Genomic DNA, 23130 nt, shown 5'->3' on the forward strand with positions numbered 1-23130 from the left:
TGTGTGGTGCGAATGTAAGGTGTATCTGGTAGAGTTGCAAAGCTGTGAGTAGAGACCCGGGTGACAAAGCGGCTCACTGAGTTAGTGCTGCACAAGCACGGTGACCCCAATTGTATCCCCAGCACCCACATAAAGCTGGAAGGAGAGAACCGACTCCACGAAGCCATCCTCTGGCTACACACACACACACACACACACATACACACACACACACACACACACACGTATCACACTCTCAGACCCCTGGGAGCCACGCTGCATGGTGATGAGCACAGAGATCTAGGATGCTATTGGTTTTGCCAGTACCGTCACATAGGTCAGCTGAGCTCCTGAGAGATGTTGCCACGTAATGCCGTCTGGTGCTCCATGTGTGGAGCATGGAGAGCATGCTAAACAAATGAGAGAAACCCAGCCACTTGTTCTGAGGAGAGCATGGGAATCGGGGGAGGGGGAAGGTGGGCAGCAGAGGCTGAACGCTATGCTTTGATCTGTGACATAGAATTTGTTGAGGAGGAAGGAAGTAGGGTGGGCGTGGCCCCAAGGACTCTCTCCCTTGGGTCTCCTGGGCTTGGTCTCCACATAGCTAACCCACTCAAGGCCAGACATAAGGCAGAACACGCATGTATGTGGAGCCTCTGGGGTTAATGTCTGTGGGGTCTGTGTGAGTCCACTGGCTGAGCTCCTCATTCCCAGGGAAGTCGGGATGACTCCAGTTCTCTCTATTCCAGCTAGTAGAGCTGTTCTCAGGAGGGTGGATTGATTAGCCAGGCCTACTTCTGAGGAGTCAGAGATGAGAGAGGGGTGAGGCAGGGAAACCCTGTGCTGTGACCCCACCCTGATAGCTGAGGAAATGAAGGGGCTGCAGAAAGTGAGGTGCATGATGAGGCAGCTATACCAGTGTCCTGTGACTAGAGGTGGAGGGCAGCCAAGCTCTGGAGGCTTCAGTGCTGGAGGCCCTCTCAGAAGCAGAGGAAATGAGTTCTAGGCTCTGCCCATCTCCTGGTGGGCATGGTCCTCAGTGTCGGGACTGCTAAGGGCAGGGGGTGAGGTCACAGCTTTGCAGGTTCTGGAGGTGTGAGGGGCTCAAGCTGCTTTCGTGAAATCATCCAACATACCCTCATTTTGGTTTTGTGGGGAAGTGTCCCTGGGCTGAGTTTTTTTCTCTTGCCTGAGCATGTCCTCAGTTTTCTTCTGTAGGGATGTGTGGAAATTGAGAGCAAGCACACATGGAAATTGTAGGATCAATCAAAGGTATCGCCATTTATGTAACCACGGCTGCTGCTGCTGCTGCTGTTCGCACCTCTTGGTATCCTGTCCAAGCCCTAGAGGGCAGGAATCATCTCCCTTTTGCTGATGTGGAACTGGGTCTTAGGAGCTCCGCGCTATCCTCAGCTAGCTACAATTGTTGACAGTATTTAAAGGCACATATTAACATGGCTTAGTAAGCACACTCTGGCTTGGGGCTGCCTGTGTCTAAACTCTTGATCCTTTAAAGTCACTTTTATTTTCTCTGGTTTGTGACCACATCATTGTTCCTAAGTACAAGGGAGAATGCCATCCAGCCATCTGCTACACCTCCTTGCCCTGGAATGAAGACTGGGAGCCAGGCGCTTCTTTTGGTCCCCTCCCCTCTGGGTGATTCATCAAGGATCCAGTGGTGCTGTGTTCGGAATGTTTGTGTCCTTTTCTGCCAATGGGCCCCCAGCAATGAGTCCCCCTAGAACCATGGTCTGGGTTTGCATAGTCACAGTGGGGACCCTGTACCTAGCCAACATACATACATACAAACATATAATATATATATTATTATATATTATATATATATACACACATACATACATACATACATACATACACAAACATACACACACACACACACACACACACACACACACACACACACACACATATGTATTGCCTGTGTCAGCCTCCCTGTCTTACATTTCTGAGGGACTATAGGCTTCTGGGGCAGCTGGTTGATCTTAAGCCTCTTGATGCCACAGTTGGAGTTCTGGACGATCGTTGAATCAAACGGGTATTGTAATGAAATGGGACAGGGTAACACTTGTAAGATTTGGCTCTTCCTCTTTACTTAGCACCAGCCTGCCCTGTGAATGTGCCTCTTTCTCTGCTGAGTGGGTATGGTGCTCCCTGCCCAGTCTGCCACAGAGAGCTGCTGTGGAGACTGCTAAGATGCGTGAGAGGTGTGTTGCTTCAGGTGTAAGTGAGCATCAGATGCTTTTTGATGGCTCCTGGGAGATGTCTTTCAGCCTCTTCCCCTCCAGGGTGGGGCTGTATCTATACCTCCTCATGTAATTAGAGTTGTGGAGAGCAAACTTGAGCTGTGTTGCCTCCTCTGAGAGTCTTGAGGGTCACAACTATACCTTGGATCTCACTGGCAGAAATGGGGAACTCGGTGTTTGTTGCATCAGTATGTGATAGGACCAATACATTTCTGGTCCCCAAACTTGGTTGTATGTGCTTGTGGGTCAATGCTGACCTGTCAGTCACAGAGGACTCCTTCAGAGGAGATCAGAAACCTAGGGAATGAGTGTGATGCTCTCTTAATGTCCTTTATTTCAAGAGTCTCTAGATAGATGAGTCTATAGATAGACGTAGCACCCAGACTTTCTTCAATTGCTTGGGTGCTTCTATTTTTAGTTTCCATGTGGTTCAAAGATAGCTTCAGCCACCAGTCCTACCCAGCTCTTGTGCCTATGAACCACACCAACAACCAGCATGGCACTTAAACCAGTAACCAACAGCTCTCTGATTGGACTTAAAACTTGCTCAACAAGATGGATCCCATGCCTGGTACAGGAAACCTAGCTCAGTGCTCGGTGATAGTGAAATCACGGTTTTTGTGGGAGGGGTTAGACTCTACAACCACTAATTTACTAATCCACCATAATCCCTAACAGCCATCTAGAAACACTTGTCCCTTATACTCGAAGATAAGTGTTGTCTTCACACCTCATCAAGGAAAACATTTCTTCTCGACAGAGACCAGGACAGAAAACCACAACCAACCAAAATGCAGGGTTGTGGAGTCCAGCCCCACTGGACACAGCTACAAACACTCTTGCACTAGGGGACATCGTGGAAGATTGTACAAGCCAGAGGATTAGGGGTTGGCTGTGAGGTTGTGTCTCCCAGTCACATCAGAGGCTACACCTGTAGAATCTTGCCAACATGGCTGCCCAAACATGAGCTGAACAAGGAGGACACCAGCGAACATGCTAGACCAGACAGGGGGGAAAAAAACCCCAGGAGACAACCCTACACGAAGAACCACAGGCACCTGAGTAAAGCTGGGAGAGGAGAGGTGGCCCTGCCCAGGAAAGAGCCTGGTCAGTGCTTGCCCAGTGCCAAATGGCCAGCCTTGAAGACAGGCATACAAGTCATATTGTATGGACTCAACATGTTGTATTCGAGAATACATATGTATATAAGTATGGATGTGCAGTAACAATTAGTGAAAAAAGAGGCCATGGATTTGAAAGAGTGGGATAGGTAGTATGGGAGTGTTTGGAGGGAGGACACAAAGGGAGAAACACGCTTAAATTTCTGTCTAAAGATGGCGTCAGCAGCCCTATCACTATCCCATTGGGCCCTGCGGTGCTGGTTGAGAATCTTCGCCCCAGCATCCCCAGCAGAGCTTCTTGCCTTACTGTGATTAGAGTGGCTTTGGTCCTCTGTCCCCTGAACTAATTTGGGTAGAGGCAATGGTACCACGTGCAGAATAGGTGGCACATTCTTCATGGCAACTCACAGCCAATATGGTCTACTATGTATGTTGCTGCAGGTTGAAGAGATGTTTGTTTCCCTCTTCTGTTGTATGAGCTGCTGTGGCCTGTTTGTGGCTTCTTACACTCTGTGTGTGTGTGTGTGTGTGTGTGTGTGTGTGTGTGTGTGTGTGTAGCTGTGCCAGTGCCATGCTGATGCCAGTGGCTGGCCTGCCTATTGGTTGGCTTGTTGGCTCTGTAGTGCTATCTGGTGTAAATATCTTTGAATCAGCACGTGACACTCATGACACGTCAGCCGGCTGGGTGCATGGAGAGCCTTTGTTCAGATGGGATGAGAAAGCTAAAGCCCAGAGACACAGAAGCTCTTCCCTGAAGCCACAGTCAGCGAGTGTCAGCTCTGGGGTCAGAAACAGATGATTTGGCCCCAGCTGGAGCTCTATTCCTTACACCCTACCCCACTCCTCAATGCCACCTCTGCCTTAGAAGAGATTGAGAGCTACCAAGACAGGAGGTCCAGACAGGAGGCTGGAGGACTCATCCCAGGAGCCCAAGCAGCAGAATGATACCTTGTTCAGTCTCTAGACATACCTTAAACCATATTGCCTTGAGATGCCCCACCTGGAGTCTGTGGTGGGCTTCTGGCTTGCAGAGAGCTTTCCTTGTGCTGAACCGCCTTTACATTTCTCCTCTCTGAGCTGAATGATTAGTTTCTCCACGAGAAGCCATTATCTGCACGCCTTGGGAATGCCTGTTTCTCACACATGCAGCCCTTCCAGGAAGCTCAAGGCTGCGGATGAAGCAGCTCGGCTCTCCACTGAGGGCAGATACCAATCATTTTTACAATTGTTTGCAGCAGAAGAGGAAACATGAGCTTAACGGTTCTGTTGTGGATGGATTTGAGGGAGAAGCTCGAATGAATTGTCAGCAGGATGGTCTCTGCTTTTATCCTGGGATTTGCTGCTGGCCCCTGAGATCTGGCTTCCCCGTGCGGAGCCCTGGGATTTACACACATTCTTTGCAGGTGGGGGCTTATTGTGCAGAGCAGCCTGGGGCTGGAAGAGGACCTGGCAGGTGTGGTTGGGGGGGTGGATCTTACAGCTCTAAGCTTCCTTCGGTCCAGGAGGCCCTGAGCGAGGGGGTCTCTGACCCTAGTGGACACCTAGGACCTCCTGGGTGGGTCTAAGCCTCCCTGATGTTTTCAAAAGCCTAAGACAGCAGTTACCAAGAGCAGACGTCTTTTTAGCCTCCCACCAGGAAAAAAAAAAAAAAAAAAAAAGACGGAGCTCAGAAATCCATTTGTGGGAAGTTTGAAGCCCTCCAGCTGCATGCTGGCGGCCTGGGTGGTCGGGTGGGTGGGGCAGGTGTCCCTGAGTGGAAAGAGAGGAGCATGGGGCAGTGGGTGTGTGTGGGTATACTTAGCAGTGGCAGTGGAGGGGGCATCTGATGGCCTGTATCCCAGTCTTGTCCCTACCCCGAACCAACTGTAGGATCTTGGGTGATTTCTTAGCCTTTCTGCAGACCTCAGTTTACTCATCTGTAAAATGAGCTAATACCTTCCTTGGTTAGTCGAAGAATTTAAATGAAATTGTTTGTAAAGCCCTTGGTGGAGTAGTTGCTCCTGTTATTACCCCACAGATAGGCCCCAAATGCCTGCCCAGGCCAACTTTCGCTCTATTACGTGCTATGCAAATGCAGTTCCAGACAAATTCCTAGCCCCACCCCCTTTTTCCTGGTGCCTGTTGATTTTTAGTGGACATGTAGCATTTGCATGTGTTTATGAGGATATAGTATGATAAATGAAATGTGTTTATGCCAGGTAATGATCAAGTCAGGGCAATTAGCATTTCTATTTCCTCCACTCATTATTTCTGTGTGTTGGATAGCCTCAGAGTCGTCTTGTTATTTCAAAACACAACACAAATGCTCGTGAACTGTACTCTCCCTACTGTGCTTAGATGGACCACCTGGCTCCTCCTGCTGAACTGCACAGGGCGCCTGTGATCTTACCTGACTTCATCCCTCCCTGCATCTCTCCCTCCATCTCTCCTACCCTCTACTCTTCCCAGTCTTAGAGACTGCTGTTTTACTGCGCTGAGATCAACATTTCAGCCTCCACAGAAAGCTGAGAATATATGCAACTTATCTTTTTGTGTCTTCAGTTAATGCTCCATTCAAGTGTCTTCTTGCTCCATTCACAAATGGCACAGGTGTCAGGGTTTCATCCTCTTCTCACGGTGGAATGATGTTTGCGCATACGCACCCATTTTCTTCTGCAGATGGACACGTTGGCTGACCACTGCCCTCTCAGCTTCACCTCTAAGCAGGTGTCTGGCTTCAAGTCTGTTAGTAGAACTCATACCAGTACAGACAATAACACTTCAAAACAGTTTATCACTTTGTAAGTGTCAGACACCTCTGGGTGAGAAAGGCCTCTATACGCTGGGTGTATTCCTGGGTCATGGGGGAGATGGTGAAAGCTTACCTCACACACTACCTGGGCTGTAAAAGGTGGTACAGGTGGAAGGGAGTAGCAGAAACTGTGGCCCAGGATGGTTTCTCACCCCAACACTCATACCAACTGGTAAGAAAAATTAAAGGAACAAAGCTCACCAGTGGGCAGCTTTGGGTGTGTGCATGTGGTCTCAATGTTTTTGTATATGTGACATGTCCGTTACTCTTTAGTTGGCGATATATTCTCTATCTTAGAGAAAATTGCCAGTTACTTTTGGAAAACCAAGCTAAACAGCCTCCTATGGTGAGAACATCCATACAGGACTGAGACTCAAGTACAGACCTGTGTTTCAACCCTCACCGTGTACGACCTTCTCCAGATCTGTAGACTCTGCTGGGCATGGAGCCTGGGTGTTGAAGAAAAGCACCTGGTGGTTCCACATGGCTTGTGCATTTCTGTACCACTGTCCCTTAAAGCTGTGGCCTTGTAGCACAAGGGCAGGCCCTGAAGGCTCAAAAATTTCAGGAGATGTCTCTGCCTTTTCCTATCATGTCTACTCTTTCCCTTTCTAGGCCCCGCCTTGCCCCACCCTGCTTGGGGGTGGAGAACTTGAGGGTATGAGGTTAGCCTAGTGATGAGCCTGGGTTTGTGGGCTGTCACCATTATCACTCTCACCTGGTGGATCTCCTTTTTGGTGGCTCTATGGTTGTGGTATTGATTTAATTGGCTAGCTGGTGCATAGCTGTCCCTGTATGAGAATGTGTCATCAGGCCAGGCTTGTGAGGGTTTGTGGAACACAGCGTCCTCAGAGCATTTCTTGACTTACTGTGTGCACAGGTTGAGAACCTTCTTTTGCTGGGTGTGGGTACTCTCCTGGGCCTAGGTGCAGTAGGAAGCCTGGCAATGGTGCATCATTGCCCTCCTGGAGCGTTTACAGCAGACTGGCATATTCTGCCAGCTGCACAAAGGCTTGATGAGTGATGGTGACCGAGCATGGACAGAGAGGTCTTGTGGTGAGGATGTGGGCACTGGCCCTTGGTATATGAGGGCTCCCCTAGGTGCGTGGCAGCAGGATTCCTGTGCTCCCATCCTGAAGGAGGTCAGGACCAGAGCTCTGCTCTCTGCTGAAAAGGGCTGGCGGGGAGCCCAGGGCTCACTCGCCCAACCTGTTGGGGTTTCAGATTTGTTCCATCTGAGCAGTCAATTAATTAGTAACTGGAGCTACCCATCATCCCTGGCTCTGGCGGGGATTGCCAGGTTGCCCCTCCCCCTGCCTCCTTTCCATTCGCTCAAACTGAGCAGCCCGCTTCTGTGATATCATTTGAAATATGGCCAAGAAGCAATTAATGTGCTGTTTGCTGACAAGGGTATGCTGCCGTTGCAGGGGTAGGGCGGGCTATGGGAAGGCAGGCAGTGTGGAGAGAGGAGAGGGGAGAGGAAACAGTGGTGCGGCTGGAGGTGATGCTACCGGGCTTTGCAAGTGCCAAGGCTTGGCAGAAGCTCTATCTCTCTCTGACCTTCTCCTTCCTCCCTGACCTGATCCCAGTGCTTCAAGGAAGGCTCTGTGGGTGGGATGGAATAGGTTTCCTTTGGCCCTGAGGATCTGTTGACCTCTGCCATTTTCACAGTGTGCCCAGTGTGCTGGGTTCATGACTTTCATGGACCCATTTGACAGATATGTAGGCTGAGGTTCTAGAAACGCCAGCCTTGGCGTGGTGATGGAGGTTGCACTTGCAGGTGTGCTGGGAGCTGCTGGAAAAGCCTGCCTGTTCAGACAGGTGCTCAGCAGGGAAGGGAAGGGTCAGCCCCTGGGCCCACGGCCAGGTCACGGTGACTTGTGTGGGTATGCAGGGCTTGATAAATTGTAGCATTGTGTCATCGTGGCTGCCTGAGGGTGGGTAGAAGGCATCAGGTAGGGTGGGCTGGCCCAGCCCAGCTGGGGGAGCAGAGGCCCTTGGTGGAGTGAGGGGTTACCTGGCCCTGGTACCAAGGAGCAAGGGTCCTTATCCATTTGACAAAGTTGGCTCCACAGGTTTCCCATAGAAACTCTCACAGATGGACGAGGCCTGACCAAGAGAGCTCACGCAGGCCCTGCTCTCTGTACCTGGGGGTTCTATATCCTGCTCTCTCAGCCTTCCTAATAGCTTTTGGGGCTGTTCTGGGGAGTCCTGTCTGCCCTGCTGTCAACTCACCCTGGGTGTAACTATGTACAGAAGTGTCAACGGAGACCATGCAGGACCACTGGCAGCTCGTCGAAGGCACTATCCTGGGCTGGGCATCTTCAGACATGAAGCAGTGGCCCTTACAGGCACGCGCCCGCTCACCACACAGCACTGTTATGGGGCTGGTGGCCTAGCCTGCCTTCCAGCCACCTGCTCTCATAGACCCTGGAGAAGGAAGGCTAGCTGTGGCCTCCGTCCAGCTTGCCAGGGAGATCCTTGAACTGAAAGTGCTACCCCTCCCCCACAGTCACATCACATGCCAGGCACAGTGCTGGGCACAGGACATTCGGGGAGAAGATCAGTGTGCATGGCTGGTGAGGGCACACTGGGGAGATTCTAACAACGGATGCGTGTAACAGAAACACCATTCTGAAACAGGTTTGCTGGTTGGTTTTCTTTTGGTAATAGAGATGATGATAGTGATACAAAGTGAATGTGCCATAGGATGCGTGGTACCAAGGCTCTGACAACTGGGTCTCCCTCCCTGTTTGTTGCCAGTGCATGCTTTGTGCCCTCCCAGAGACGTGCTCTTCAAGTGAAGAGGATTCCACACTTGTTCACGATTTCCTGTAAACCTTTGTACCACTGGGCACATGTTGGCACCCTTTCCATATCAGATTGCCCGCAGCCGTGCCGTTCTTTTTCGGAGCCGACTAGGCTTCCATTACACAGACAGACAGACATCTTCCTTTTTCCATCAGTGCTCTTTTGGTGGGCGAGGCAGTTGCTCCTTGTCCTTCGCTGTAAGGAGACACTCTGGGCACATATGTCTTGCTGGACGTGTGTACCTGGGAAAAGTTCCTAGAAGATGACACGCTGATGAAAGGGCACACGAGCTTTACGGTTTGACAGACACTGTCATATTGCTTTTGTCAAGGGGATTGGATTGTCACATTTCTCTGTCAGAGGGCTTGGAGCGTCTTCCCATCTCGGGGTCATAGGGAACACCTATTTCCCCATCCCTTCACCTACACACGTGGTATCGGATGTGCCGATCTTCTCCGCTCTGATAGGGCAAGGCTGGTGTCTCCCGGTGGTTCCGTTCTGCGCTGATTGATTTGGTTACCTGGGGCAAAGGCCTTCTCTGGTGGCATAGCCATGTGCGGCTCCCAAGGAGTGCTCAGATGGGTGCTGTGTGATTGGCTGGCACGGCCTCCCTTGAAAACAGCCTCTGACATGGGCATCTCAGTTGCAGCTTCCAGGTGGGCAAGCAGGGCAAAAGAGGCCAAGGGCTTGTGAGTAGCAGATGGCTGTGATGTCACTTCTCCACAGTGATGGAGGAGAACCAAGGGAAGGTAGGTGTGTGTGCGTGCATGTGAGTGTGTTGTGCACATGCTTTTGTGTGTGTGTGTGTGTGTGTGTGTGTGTGTGTGTACATACTCATTTTCGTGCTCACTTTGGTAGACAACTCAGTTGGAGGAGGGAGGAGCGAGGTCATGGTGTCTCTCTGTATTTTCCTGACCTTGGGGCCTGTTGAGGGAGCTCTTTTGTAGAAATACTCCACGTTGAGTGTCTAGGCTTTAGGACATCCTAGTGGTCCAGAGCTTCTTATGCTACGATGCTTTAGGACACGAGTCTCCCAGGCATCCCTGGCCGATGCTTGGACCTGCTTCCCTGCCCTGTGAGCCACCTCATTAGGGCATGTCTATTCTCTCCACTCCGCCTCCCTCCTCTCCATTCCCTCATCCATGAACCAGCTTGGGCTTGCCACCCAAGGCTTCCATTTGACCTCCCTCTCTCTTCTCTTCCAGCCTTGACCATCATGGCTGCCTCAGCTAACTGTTGGTGACATTTCTGGTTTGGGGTTTTCTATTTAGAGGCAAAGTACAGTGGCAGTCAGCTCAGACCCCTGCTTCCTGCTCTGGTCTCCAAATTCAGTCTCCATTCACATCTTCTGGCCCAGCAGACTGTCCCTCTTGGACAATGTGATCTTCACGATGCTCACTCTCCTGGCCTTCAGAGGCATCTTCCCTCTTTCTTTCTTCCACTAACCGCATACCTTGAGGAAACAGCCAAGGGGTACTGACAGGGAGCTAATCTCACATGGGTCACTCCAGGGTCAGTACCCTGTATTCCAGAGACTAGCAGTGTTATTGTAGCAATAGTAATCAACACAGCAGTTAGTGAAAACAGTGGGATTGGAGCTGTGGTCTGATACATGGGATTGGAGTTGCGGTCTGATGCAGCAATGGGGTTGGAGCTGTTGTCTGATGGCAGAGCTGGTGCTCTTGGGTACTGATCAGCAGCTTTCCTCCCTGCCCTCCTGGGATCTCTGTCCCTCTGGCCTGTCCTCGGAGCCATAGTTTTAGAAGTACTCCACATGTGGTGGATACTCAGAGATGAGTGATAGGGTATGAGAGCCATTTAAGGTTTCCAGCCAGGAAGGTGACATGCATCAGGAGTGGCTGAGGTGAAGAGAGCAGTTTAGAAGCTGTGAGAGCACCCAAGGGATGAGGCCTGAGTCAGTGAGGACATTGGGGTGTTGGGGTCCCACACTATCTAACGGTTCCAGGGGCTCTTGTTTGTGTGTTGGACACATGTCTGTCCCCCAGGCTGGACACCCTGCTTCCTGTTGGTATTTCCCCTGCATGATTCCTTATTCAGGATCAGCACACAGGTGCTCAGGGAGAGGCTGCCTCAGAACTGGAACTGTGTCCCTGAATCCTGATGCAACTGTGTGGAAAGGCCTTCCTGATGGGGCTGCCTGTCCTCCTCTCTCTCCAAACACAAATTAGAGCCAGCTCGCTGGAGCATAATACACAAAAGAGGGTATCTGGGCAGTGGCCGTAAGATAGTTCAGCCTGTTCACATGATACTAGGGTCTCATAAGGGTCCCAGGGTTCTCTATCTTTACTCAGCCGTCTGATGGCAGGATATACATCCAGGGAGTACTTGGGTTTGAGCTACGTAGGAGTCAGACCAGAGAAATGAATGTTCTAGATCAACTGCCACACTTCCACTCCTCTGAGTACCTCTGGGGACAATCCAGCCACGTTAGCTGAAGGCCAGCCCTGCCAGTGTTCTATGGCTTCTCAGTGAACATCCCTCCTCCCCCAGCCCATCTAGTACCTACCCTTCAGGCCTGTCCTGATGGCCTGCTGTCCTGGCTGTGGCTGGGGTGGGGTGGGGAGCTGGTCCTAGACTGGCATGTAGAGGGTAGGGCTCTCGGCTGAAGCTGGGGCGTTGGGTGTGGAAGTCTTGGGAGCTGGTGTTTGGCCGGCCCTACACTTCGAATGGTGCCAGGCTGATGTCACCTGGTGTGAGTCCCATCACCAGGCAAAGGGAAGTCTTGCAAGGCTAGGCAGCCATTGTTGGTTGGCTTATCTGGATTAGGCTTTTCTCACAAGGGAAAGAAAGGAATCTGCTTTGTTGCAGCTGAGCATCAGACTGGAAGTGTAGTTGGCGCTCCTGGCAATCCCCAACACTCTCCAAAGTGTATTTGTTGCTCTTTGGAGAGGCGTCCAGGTGCTCTCTGTTATGATAGCGAGCGGTGACGCAGAGTTAGCTTGAAACGGGATACACAAACAGGCTAAAAATAACTGGATTCGGGGCAACTTGGCATCAGTCAGCAAGCAGGCTGTCTGCTCAGCAAAGAGTGAGGGTAGGCACCATCAAAGGCCCTGCCTCAGCCGCAGGGGCTCGGCTGGGCGTGGTGGTGGCCCTGTCTCCCAGTCCTGCTTCCCACCACTATGTAGCTATGGGCTGCCTAAGGGTGGAGATGCCAGATGGGGCCTGAAGCCCAGGGGAGGGGCTGTGGTGGGCCCGGATGTGATTGAGGCAGTTTATGTCTGTTTGCAAGAAGCTGGGCCAATGTTTGGACATCTTTATGGTTTGGGAAGTTTCTTGGCCTAATCCAGAGGAGCCATGGTTGCATCAGAGCCTGTGGTCCTCTCCTCCGTGGCCCATGTGGAGGGAGAGACCAGAGGGAGCAAGCTAGTCTTGAAGAATGCTGAAGAAATGGATACCACCTAATCTTGGCCGCCGCAGCAAAGAATTTCAACACACCTTTGAAGGTTCACCTAGGCAAGGGAGAAGGGCCGGGGGGGACCTGCGTCTGACATGAGGGGGTGCCCATCAGTGGGGTGTTGATGACTTGGGTGTATGTCAAAGCAGATGACCTAGCAAAGAACGCATTTGGTGGGAGGAGAGAAGGATGGGGTGGGGAACATGACCTAGGCCTGTGCTCACAGTGCTGAGCGGAGCCATTACTGAGTGCAGCACTTCCTGCAATGGAAAAGTCTCGCCATGTGTGCACCACTGCTCACCTCCAGAGGTATTCGGCCAACAAGCTCCCGCTGCTCCTAGGTCCTGCATCCTAGATGTGTCTGGCTTCCTCCTGGCCACAGGGTAGGGATCTACTTCCCTGTCTCCTTATTCTTGATGGTGGCCAAGTGACTTGTTTGGATCTGGGCCCCAGAGTTAGGACAGGGAGGGCAGACAGCCCAGTGAGGTTTAGAGTTTGATTGTTTCTGTCTCAGTGATGCTAGAAGGGGGGAGCACCAGGGGTGCCCCTCTCCTGATACGAGGACTCAGAGGATCCTTGACGACTCAGTCTTAAGTGTCCTGTGCTACCCTAACCCTCTGTTGAATCACAAGGTGTTACTTCTATAGCACACACTCTGTTGGGGAGTAGGCGGTTCCTTAAAGTCCCTCTTTTCTATATAAGGAGTCAGCTTGGTGACACTCCAGACTATTGTAAGCCAGTCTGTAAAGCCAGTGTGCACAGCAGGGCTGGGTGGCTGGTGGTAGAAGGCCCATAAATACCCAATGAACACACGGACTGAAAGACCTTTACAGCACTTTACCTAAGGGTAGACATTTTGAAATACATTCATCTGTCAGTGCCAGCAATGGAGTGGGAGCCTGATAAATATTTGAGTGAGCTCTGGTCGGGAGGGTGGTGAAGGGTTTGGAGGACTAATAGAATGTCCCCAAGGACTGGCACTGTGATGCCCTGTCTTGTTTGTTGTTGTTGTTTTTCTCTGCTACCAGCCAGGTCTACATGTATCCAGAGTAGGGACTTGGCCATATAGTTTCTCAAGGGAAGAAGAGAGGAACACACCCATGACTCCATATGGTACAACTGATGCCGGCCCAGATTGCTGAGAGAGGGGATGAGACGTGAGCAGATGGAGTAACTCCTAAGGCTGCCCGTGCAGAGCCTGGGGGTCTTCCAGGAGATGGAGGTTGCATGGGGGGTTATGTAGATGCATGAATGAATGCTGGATGCCTCCAGGGCATTTGGCAGACTACAGTCCAGGAGAGTCCTGGATGACAAGGAAGTTGGGAAGAGCTGGAGCCCTGGAGAGAGGTGAGGGAGCAGAGCCAGTGACTGGTGATGCTGGAGGTGGCGACAGCCTCAAGGGAGGTGGCTCTCCGGCTGACCTTGCCTGGCTCTGGGCTTTGGCCTTCAGATCCCTCCAGTGCTGGCCCTAACTTCCTCCCCCATCAGCCATGCGGTGACTTTGTTCCAGTGTGGCCTCCTCTCTCAGCGGCTCCATCCCCTGCACCTACAAGCCTCAGCTCAGTGCCTGTGGGAATTACTTATCTCACCCACCCCAGTGACTCTGTGCACGGCCTTGCCCCACTGGCTCACGGGAGCAGGGACCTATCTTCCTTCTCTCTGACTCCTTGCACACTGCCAGGGACATGAGCTCTGTCCATTCACTGATCATGGAGTGTGTGCATGTTGGGGACGTGGGGGTGGGGTCAGAAAGCCGAAGGACTCTCAGCCAGAAAAGGAAGCCCTCCAATTACGTGACCTCAGGGGCAAAACTTAGGCTACCTTGGGGCTTGTGCCTTGGGGCTGCCTCCCATTTCTTGCAGTGTGTGAGTAGAGGTGCTAGGTCTATCCCCTTCCATTCCAGGAAGGCTGAAAACATTAGGTTTTTTTATATCATGGTAAGAGGAGGTTTTTGTTTTTGTTTTTGTTTTTCCTTGAAGATTGAGGTCTGGAGCAGTCATGGCACAAGGGAATTGCCAGAAGTCAAAATGTACTTCTCCAGGTGCTTGGCAGATGACAAGGCTGAGTTCCCAGGGTCCCAATCCTGATGGAATACCTTCCCTGTTCCTGTCCCAGCAGGCTCTACTTCATTGACAAGGCCAAACATCTTTGTCAAAATGCCTGGAGCCCTGAGATTGATGAGAAAGGGCGCCGGACTTATGCTGGGTGTGAAAACACCTGTTGTATGCCTTCTGCAGCAGGTTGGGCAACCTGGGCAGGGCTGTGCCACTCCCTAGCTCTGCAGCCTTTGGAATCTCCACTCTGCATTCTTGTATCCGCACAGTGCTTGGGGGATCTCTGGCAAATGGCTGTCCCCCTTTAGTTCTATCCCTGGTTCTGAGTGGTCCCTGGGCACGAAGAGGAAGAGGCATCTTAAGACCATGGGAGCTGGTACAAATGGCACCCTTTGGCTTACTACTTCCACATGCCCCAGGCTCCAGGAGCAGGCTGCTCTTCTCCACTCATGGGACACATAGCTCTACCTGTGGCTTTAGGAAAGGCCTTGCCGTCTCCCTGTGTTCTCTCTGCTGGCTCACTCTGGTTAGCTGTTAAATGGCGGCATCCTAATCCTCTATTCCCAAGTGCAGCCTCTTCAGTATCACTGTGACCTGGCTGTAGGGTCTCCATCTCTCGATGGAATCCTTTGATGGTTTTCCCTCTCCCTGCTTGCCATCTACTCTGGCCTCTGCTCCCTTAAACAAATCTCTCTCCTTCTAACCTGCGTGAGCTTGCTAGCTGCAAACCCACACCATTCACAACTTCCTGCAGAGGAAGCGCCCTATAATGCTGGTCTAGGGTGTGTGCTGTAGACACTGGCAGACTTAAAGTATGAGCCCCCAACTCCCCCCAGCCTCTGATAGCGGGGCTGGTACCGCTTTATCTCCACACAGGCTGAGCTGCTCAGTCTGGGCCAATCAACACATGCTGGCTCAGAGGGACCACCTGGCCCCTCGGAGTGAAATGCAGATGTGTCAGGGCTGGCCTTTGGGACAAGCTGCACGCAGGTGTACCTCGTCAGTGACCTGGCTTACCTTTGTCACATCAGGTGCTGGGAGAGATAGATAGAGAGAGAAAGAGACAGAGAAAGAGAGAAATAGGGATAGAGATAGAAAGATAGAGAGATAGATAGAGGTGGACAGATATAGAGACAGACAGAGATAGAGATAGAGATGAGAGAGAGATGAGATAGATAGATAGATAGATAGATAGATAGATAGATAGATAGATAGATAGATAGATATAGCGATAGAGCACACTAGCCTTGTGGAAGGTGAGCTTGAAGAAGTGGGACTTGGTTGAGTCATGAGCAATGTTGCTCTTACCCTATAGGGGTCATCATTTTTAATTTGCACAAGTGACAAAATGAGGTGTCTTTCTTCTGCCCCTACACATGGAGGTTCTGTTTTGGAGGCTGAACTAGCCGATTCCTGCTTGCTCCTTTGTACCTGGAGTACCTGCGTGCGGGTCATTGAGCAGGATTTGGTCCTCCAGGCTGCTGTTGGTGAGGGTGGGGCAGGAGACACAGCTGTAGGAGCAGTGCAGTGTGGCCTGTCTCTAGGCACCATCACAGAGCAGTAGTAGAGAGGCCCCAAGGGTTCCACCAGTTCCCACAGGGCAGATGAGCTTTTGGGTCTACGTGAGTGAGGCTTACTGTGCTGTGGTTTGAGATGAGCTGGCACACAGTGCATGAGAGCAGTTAGCAAGGGGTTCTCCCCTACAAGTGCACCTTCATATGGCCTCATCTGCCCTCCCTCCCAGCCCAGCGTGGCTCCTGTCGCTCTGATGCATTACACTCTTCCTGGTCCAAAATGTCAACTGTCTCCCTTGTCGCCTGTTTCTTATTTTCTCTCACGAGGATGGACACACTGAGACAGCATGAGCTTGCCAACCAAGGATCTATTGGCCCGTGCTGCAGCTAAGGACCCAGCAGGCGTTTGTCCCGTCACTGAATGAATGTATACAATGCAAAGCGAGCTTCACACTACTAGTTTGGTGGCTGAGGTGTAGTTATGAAGTGTGCTCCAGGAAGGGAATCTCTCTCAGTGAGAAGAGGTGAGGTGACGGGCCCAGATTAGTCAAAAGGTCTAATCTTAGTCCCAGGGCTAAGACTTTCCCCTCCCCGAGGCACGCATTCCTAGCCAGGTGGGTGCAGGTACCACTGGTGGAGTGAACGTGAGAGGACCCTGGCAGGCATGAGGGCTGTGCGTGTGTGGCAGCAATACGCTACCGCAAGTAGCGTATTGAAATGCAAAACACTTTGCAGGAATTTTGCTTTATAGGCACATAAAGGCCTTTATGACCCATAACGTGGACATGGGTCCAAAGAGGGTTGCCTTCTGCCAAGGGGTTGTTGGAAGTCCCCATGGAAGCTATACTTCCTGGCCCTTCTCTGAGCAGGCTGCACCCGGGGAGAAGGGAGAGCTGGTGCAAGCAAGGCCAGGAGCAGCTTGGCAAAAGGTGGGATGTAGTGTCGTCATCCTTGAGGTAGAAGGCAGGTTTCGGTGGCTGCTGTGGGAACTGTGATGTTGCCTACCTCACTAAATCCCACCAAACCTGGGGCCAGAGATGCTGCTTCCAATCACCAGGATGAAAGCAAACAGGGTAAAACCTCTAGCAGGGTGGCTGGCTGGCACAGGGACAGCCAGGAAGCATTTGGAGGGCAATCAGACCACAAGGCTGGAGAGCCCAGATGGGTAGGTGAGGTAGGAAGGGCCCTTAGTTGATTGCCACCTTTTCCTGGAGGGAGGAAAATGGCACTGAGCACAAGGAATGAAGCTTGGTTCTTAGAGACAGGAGGAGGGCCCCTTTAGGGCTCTGGACAGCCTTCAGGTTGATGGAGACACTGGGCTTGGTCTCCTGCATAGGTGGCTATAAGGCTTGGACTGCCTGTGAACTTGAGACACCAGCAAGGCTGAGATGGGCTGGGGAGGCTCACTCTGAGGTTTGTCCAGAGACCTTGCCCTCAGGTGACCTGGTTCGGCTGTAGGACTTGACTGCTGGACTTGCCTGGCTTCTGTGGTCTCGCAGATCATAGCGATGTTTTATTTAGTCATCTGCCACTCGCTTCTGGCAAGGGGTAGTGGAGGCCTGGCTTGGGGGTGAGCCAGAGGCTTATTTGGGTGAATGCCTCTGGTTCATGCCTGCCTTCTCCCAGTCCTGAGCACCACGTGCCACAAGCCAGCTGGTGTGCATGGTGGGAATGCACCGTTTGCCAGACAGATGGTCCACACTCAGGAACCTGAGTATTCCTTAGACTAGGGAGTAACATACTTAGTACCTGTCCATTGTTCGTAGCTAGAAGACTCATACTATAGCATCCCTATCATCTTAAAGAACATGAAGCTCAGAAAGGTGAGGCAGCTTGCTCAGGACAAACAGGCAGACAGGTAGTAGTGAAGGACCTGGATTCCAAGCTGTTTTTTTTTTTCCATTCCTGGGTGGAGAAAGAGGCTCCTTAGTTCTCCCAGGCCTTCTCTCACACCATTCTTTAGAAGTGGGGAGGGGCCATACACTCTTCCTCACTTGGCCAGTGATGGGCTAAAGGGCCAGGTTGGCACAGATGGCTTATATTGTACATAATGGGTGCATGTCTATGGAGCGGGGTACCAGAACCATAGCCATGCCTTGGTCACCTGCGGCATATCACAGAGGCTCTTTGCTTTTCTCCCAGGAGCGACGATGCTTGGGATCCAAGGAGACCCTAGTTTCTGGGGCTCATGACCACGTGCAGACCCTCCTGGGCATTGCACTTGTTCATGGGCACTCAGCGTGTTAGAGGGCAGGGCTTTTATCCTCAAGCCTGCACACAGAGGGCAGTAGGGCTGCTGAGGGTCTATTAGCCAAGCAACGCTGTTTCCTTGGATTGTTGTGCCGAAGTCTCCAACCCATCTATGCTCTTCACTATTTTCACACTGCAATGATCCAATAAATCTGATACACCAGAGGTTACCGTAATTGAATATTTCGGAAAGAAGTAGAGCAAAGAAACCTTGGGCTATCTACACAGTTAGAATTGCACCCTCTGCTCTGAAGCTTACCCTCAAGAATACTGCTTCTCTTCTGCAAGAGCCAGAAGGAACTTGGTGACATTAAGCAACCGCTGGTGGCCTTTCTTGGTTGCTGGCTTTGCACACCCGCTGGTTGAAAGCCCGACTCTTCTCTATGTGGATGCTGGCATCGTGGCTCTTCCATCTAAGGATCCCCGAGGAATAGCGGCTGATTCCATCACTGACGTGCCAGGACCCCGGATGCCGGGGCAGGGGAATGCTGCAATCTAAACATTTACATTCTAAAAAATGGGAAATCATCTGCTTCCATATAAATTAGCCAGGGCCTGACGGGTTTATTACATCCTGGAATGCTTTCATGAGCCTCTCAGAGGGTCCATGGTGTACGCCCGAGTCTCAAGCTAGGAAGGCCCGTGGCCTGCTCCCCAAGACTACTTTTTATTCTCATGTACCTCAACAAAGTATTTGAAATGGGGCAAAACAAGTACAATACCATCGATCCACCACCAGCAGCGCAGCACCTGACCTTCTGTGTGGGCAAGTTAACAGGAAGAGGCTGGTCTGGGGAAGAAGTGGGAGGAGCCCGACATGGAGGTCCAATCAGAGGCTGCAGATGGATGGGAGGCAGAGCCGAGCCTGGCTCCAGGATCTCACCGGTGACGTGGGAGTATGCCTGTCATTAAGAAGGAGGAGGAAAAGGGGGAAGGGTTAGGAAGAGGTACCCAGAAGTTAGAACTGTGCATCCTTCCATCCTCACGGATGGAATCCCAGGGTAGGGCCCGGGTCTGAGGTAAGCCAGAGTGGTGGCTGGCTCCGCTCCCATTAGCTTCAAATGGGCTGAATCTTCTTGCGGTAGCCAAGGGGGGTGGGGTGGGGTGGGAGGTGGTGACTGGGTTTCTTGTTTAGGAAATTTATAAGATCTGTGGGAGTAGGTGGGCAGGGCACACACGCATAACTGTAGAAAGTTGTGAACTAACCCTCCAACCCCCCACTGTGTGTTATCATGCTCATCTGATTAGGTCTGTTGGAGACAAGCGGGGACAAATGGATGTTGGAGAATTGTGACTTGATGCTCGTGAGTGACCCATGAGGACTTTTTTTTTTTTATCTTTAAAGACAGAAACTTTGGAGAAATGTTACTTGGGGGCATGTATTCAGAGCAGTAGTTTTCAAACCAGCCTGCTTTGCAACCACCCATGGGGCTTCTTCAAGCAGATTGCTTCCCCAACTCCTATATACAGTTCCTGATTAATTATGTCTGAGGAGTGGTCTGGAAACTTGCATTTCTCACACATACCCTGGTGACCCTGGTTCAATTGGTTCAGGGACTATATTTTTGAAGACCACTGATCGAGAGGAGAGTGGTCTGGGCTGGTGACCTGAACTTTTCTTAGCTGTGAAATTATCATTTGTGCTTTTGGTTGAATGGGGGAAGTTTCCCGGGTGTCTGTGGAACCATTTCCTTGTTCTGTGAAAGACGCCAGAGCCTCCAGTTTGGGGCAGAGCCAGATGCCAAATTATGGCAGTTGGCCTTGTGGGCCCACAGTCACACCCCCCCTCCCCCATGCATCTACCAGCATCCACACTGGGCCCTGCCTTGGGTGTGACTTGTGAGCATCAGGCAAGACTCTCCAGCACAATGGTTCAGTAGCGTTTAATGTAACAAGTGGTGGGGACAATCCCTGGGGTCCTCTGGGCGTGAGGGTGGCTTGGGAAGGAGAACTGACTTAGTTCTTGCTGTGGGGTGCTGCTCATCTCTGCCTTCCTCAGCCCCTGGCCCTGTCCAGGCCCCAGGAATGGCTTCCTTCAAAGCGGATTCACGGGGGACTCTGGAAGCTGAGTGAGGCAGCTGGACCCAGCTTTGCTCCCTGGGGCAGGTCTACTTGGCACCATTTTAACTGAAGAATGGACACAAAGCTTGCCGTTGGGAACCTGTGGGTAGTGGTTCTTGCAAATAGGTCAACCCTAGAGCTTGGAGGAGGACAAATAGAGTCCCTGGATCTGGGGTGTAACTGAAGTGATGCCAGAAGGCACCTCGGGTCACAGGCTGCTGCTATGTGGCTTCAGGCTCGTCCTTTCTGCTCTGTGGCCTCCTCTCTCACAGGAAAGGCACAGCCATGATAGCTTGCTCCCTCTTCACAGTGGAAGACGGAAATGGTCCTCCCGTCTGTGTAAGCACACATAAGTCATTGAAGTTATTTGGCGGGGGTGGGGGTGGTGAGGGTCATGGGGCAGAAGTCATTAAAATTGCCAAGGAAAGCAGGTGTCTCATGCAGAGTCAGAGGGGAAAGGTAGAAACTCAGTTTGGGAGAGAGAGGGCTGGTGTCTTAGCACAACATGGATTTGAGAGACAGAGCTCTGAGGTTCAAGTCCCCAATCTCAGCAGCCCTCTGCAGAAGGTCATACTTCCCATCTTGGAGAGCATGAGCTTTATGAGGAAGAAGATGATAAACAATGGCTCACTAGGTAACACCTCCTCCTAGGTACTTAGGGAAACCCCAGTGTGAAGAGTGAGGACAGGAGGACTTACTGGGGCAGCAACAGGTGGCCATCTAAGGACAGAGCATCAGGAAAGGGCCTGGACTTCCCGCCCTGGACCACAGTCATGCTGTGCTCTCACTCATAGCTGGATGACTGTGGATCTGGAGAAGCAGCAAGCAAAAAAATCTAAGGAATGTTTGTCGGGCCAGGGCTTGGAGTAGCGGAGACTGCTGTTTGATGCCTGGAGGTTATAAATGTATAAATTTTTAGTGTTAATAAGGAACACTTGCATACAAACACCAGCCAGGGCCGTAGTGACATTTCAGCCACTGCTATGTGCTTTCTCCTGGTTTCTGTCTTCAGAGGTAACCTCACCCCTCTGATGCTTCTTTTGCTATTTGCTGTGTTTTAAATGTGCATCTCTCTTTAATTTTTAAATTAAATCGTACGCTGATTTTCAGCTATGCAAGATGGGGAGGGGAGTGAATCTTTCCATCAGATGTCTCTTCTCCTCAAGTGGCCATGATCTTTACTTTCTGTGTCTCAGGGAAAAGTGGCGAGCAGCCCGGCTGTAAGTGTGCAGACGCCCAGGGCAGAGCCTGTGTCTTGGGAATCACACTTTTCCACATAGGTTTCTTTTTGTTTGTTTGTTTGTTTCCCTTGAATTATGTACACAGTACCTGATTTGCTGCTTTTAAAAAAGTTTTTGTAATCTTGGCTTTAAAAAAATCCTTAATGGACATGTAATACTTGTACATTTATGGTGGGCTTCATTTGAGGTTGCACACAATGTGTAAGGATTTCATCAGAATGAGTAGCTTTTCTGTCTTCTCAAATATTACTTCTTTGTATTGGGAAGATGTGATTTCTCCTCATCTGTCCAGTTGAAGTATACAGTTACGACTGCAGACTATAGCTGCCCTACTATGCTGGGTACCACTGAAACCATTGCTTTTCTGCTTGTGGTGCCATTATCCATCCTTAACTGTTCCTTCCTCTAGTGTCTAGTGACTGTATCCTTGTCTGTTTCTATGTCATCTTCATTTTTCTGTCTATATAAATGACAAAGTATTTGTCTTCCCATGCCTTCTCATTCTAGACATGTCGCTATAAATGACAGATGAATATACCATTGTGCATGTATGCTCCATTTAGAAAAATCTATTCACCTGCCAGTAAATATATTAATCAGTTCTGTTTCTTGTCTATCATGAATAGTGTTGCATCAAGCATAATGTGCAGGTATATTTTTCTTCTCTCTCTTGCCCAGTGTGCATGTGTGTGTACTTCTTATTCTTCCTAAGTGTGGGGATTACTGGTGTGTGTTGTCACACCTGGCTTCTTCTAAGGTGTTTTGAGGAACCTCCATACTGTTTTCCATAGTAGTACTAATTTGCATTCTCGCCAACAGTAGATAGGAGTGGCTGTTCTGGGGGGGGGCAGAGAAATGGCTCAGTGGTTAGAGCTCTTGTTGCTCCTCTGTAGGACCTCAGTTCAGTTCCCAGCGCCTACCCAGGGCAGCTCACCACCTCCTAGAGTTCCAGCTACAGGGGACCAGCGCCCTCTTCTGGCCTCTCTGGACATTGCGCACGCACACACACACACACACACACACACACACACACGCACACACACGCACACACACGCACACACGCACACAAATCTTTTTAAAAAACACGAAAAGTCCTGTTTTATGAATTTGTACATGTTACTGTCCTTTTTGATAATAGTCATTCTGATTGGAGTGAGCCAAGACCTCAGTGTAGTTTTGATTGACATTTTCCCCACAACCAAAGACCCCAAATAATTCTTGCCCATTTGTATGTCTTCTTTGGGAAAAGTCTATTCAAGTAATTTTCCTACTTTAACATTTTTCCCCCTCTTGGGTCTTTCAGTTCCTTGTATTTCCTGGAGAGTGTCCCCTTGTTAGCAGAATGGTGAAACAGGCTTTTTTCCAGGCATGTGCTTTCTATCTTCAACCTGGTGAGGGAATCCCTTGCTGCACAGTAGCCTCCTGGTCTGACACACCTGCTTGTTTACTCCTGGTCTTGTTGCCTGGAGTCCAAGGGTCTTATCCAAAAAGTTTCAGTCTATTGCAACACCTTGAAGCATTGCCCCTGTTTTCTTAATAGTGCCTTCATAATTTGGGGTCTCACATTTAGTCCTTAATTTTCAGTTTTTTAAACATTTTTTTGATATGAGGTGAGAATGAAGATTC

This window comes from Psammomys obesus, unplaced genomic scaffold, assembly GCF_907164565.1.
Source record: "Psammomys obesus unplaced genomic scaffold, mPsaObe1.curated_primary_1811, whole genome shotgun sequence".
Lineage (NCBI taxonomy): Eukaryota > Metazoa > Chordata > Mammalia > Rodentia > Muridae > Psammomys > Psammomys obesus.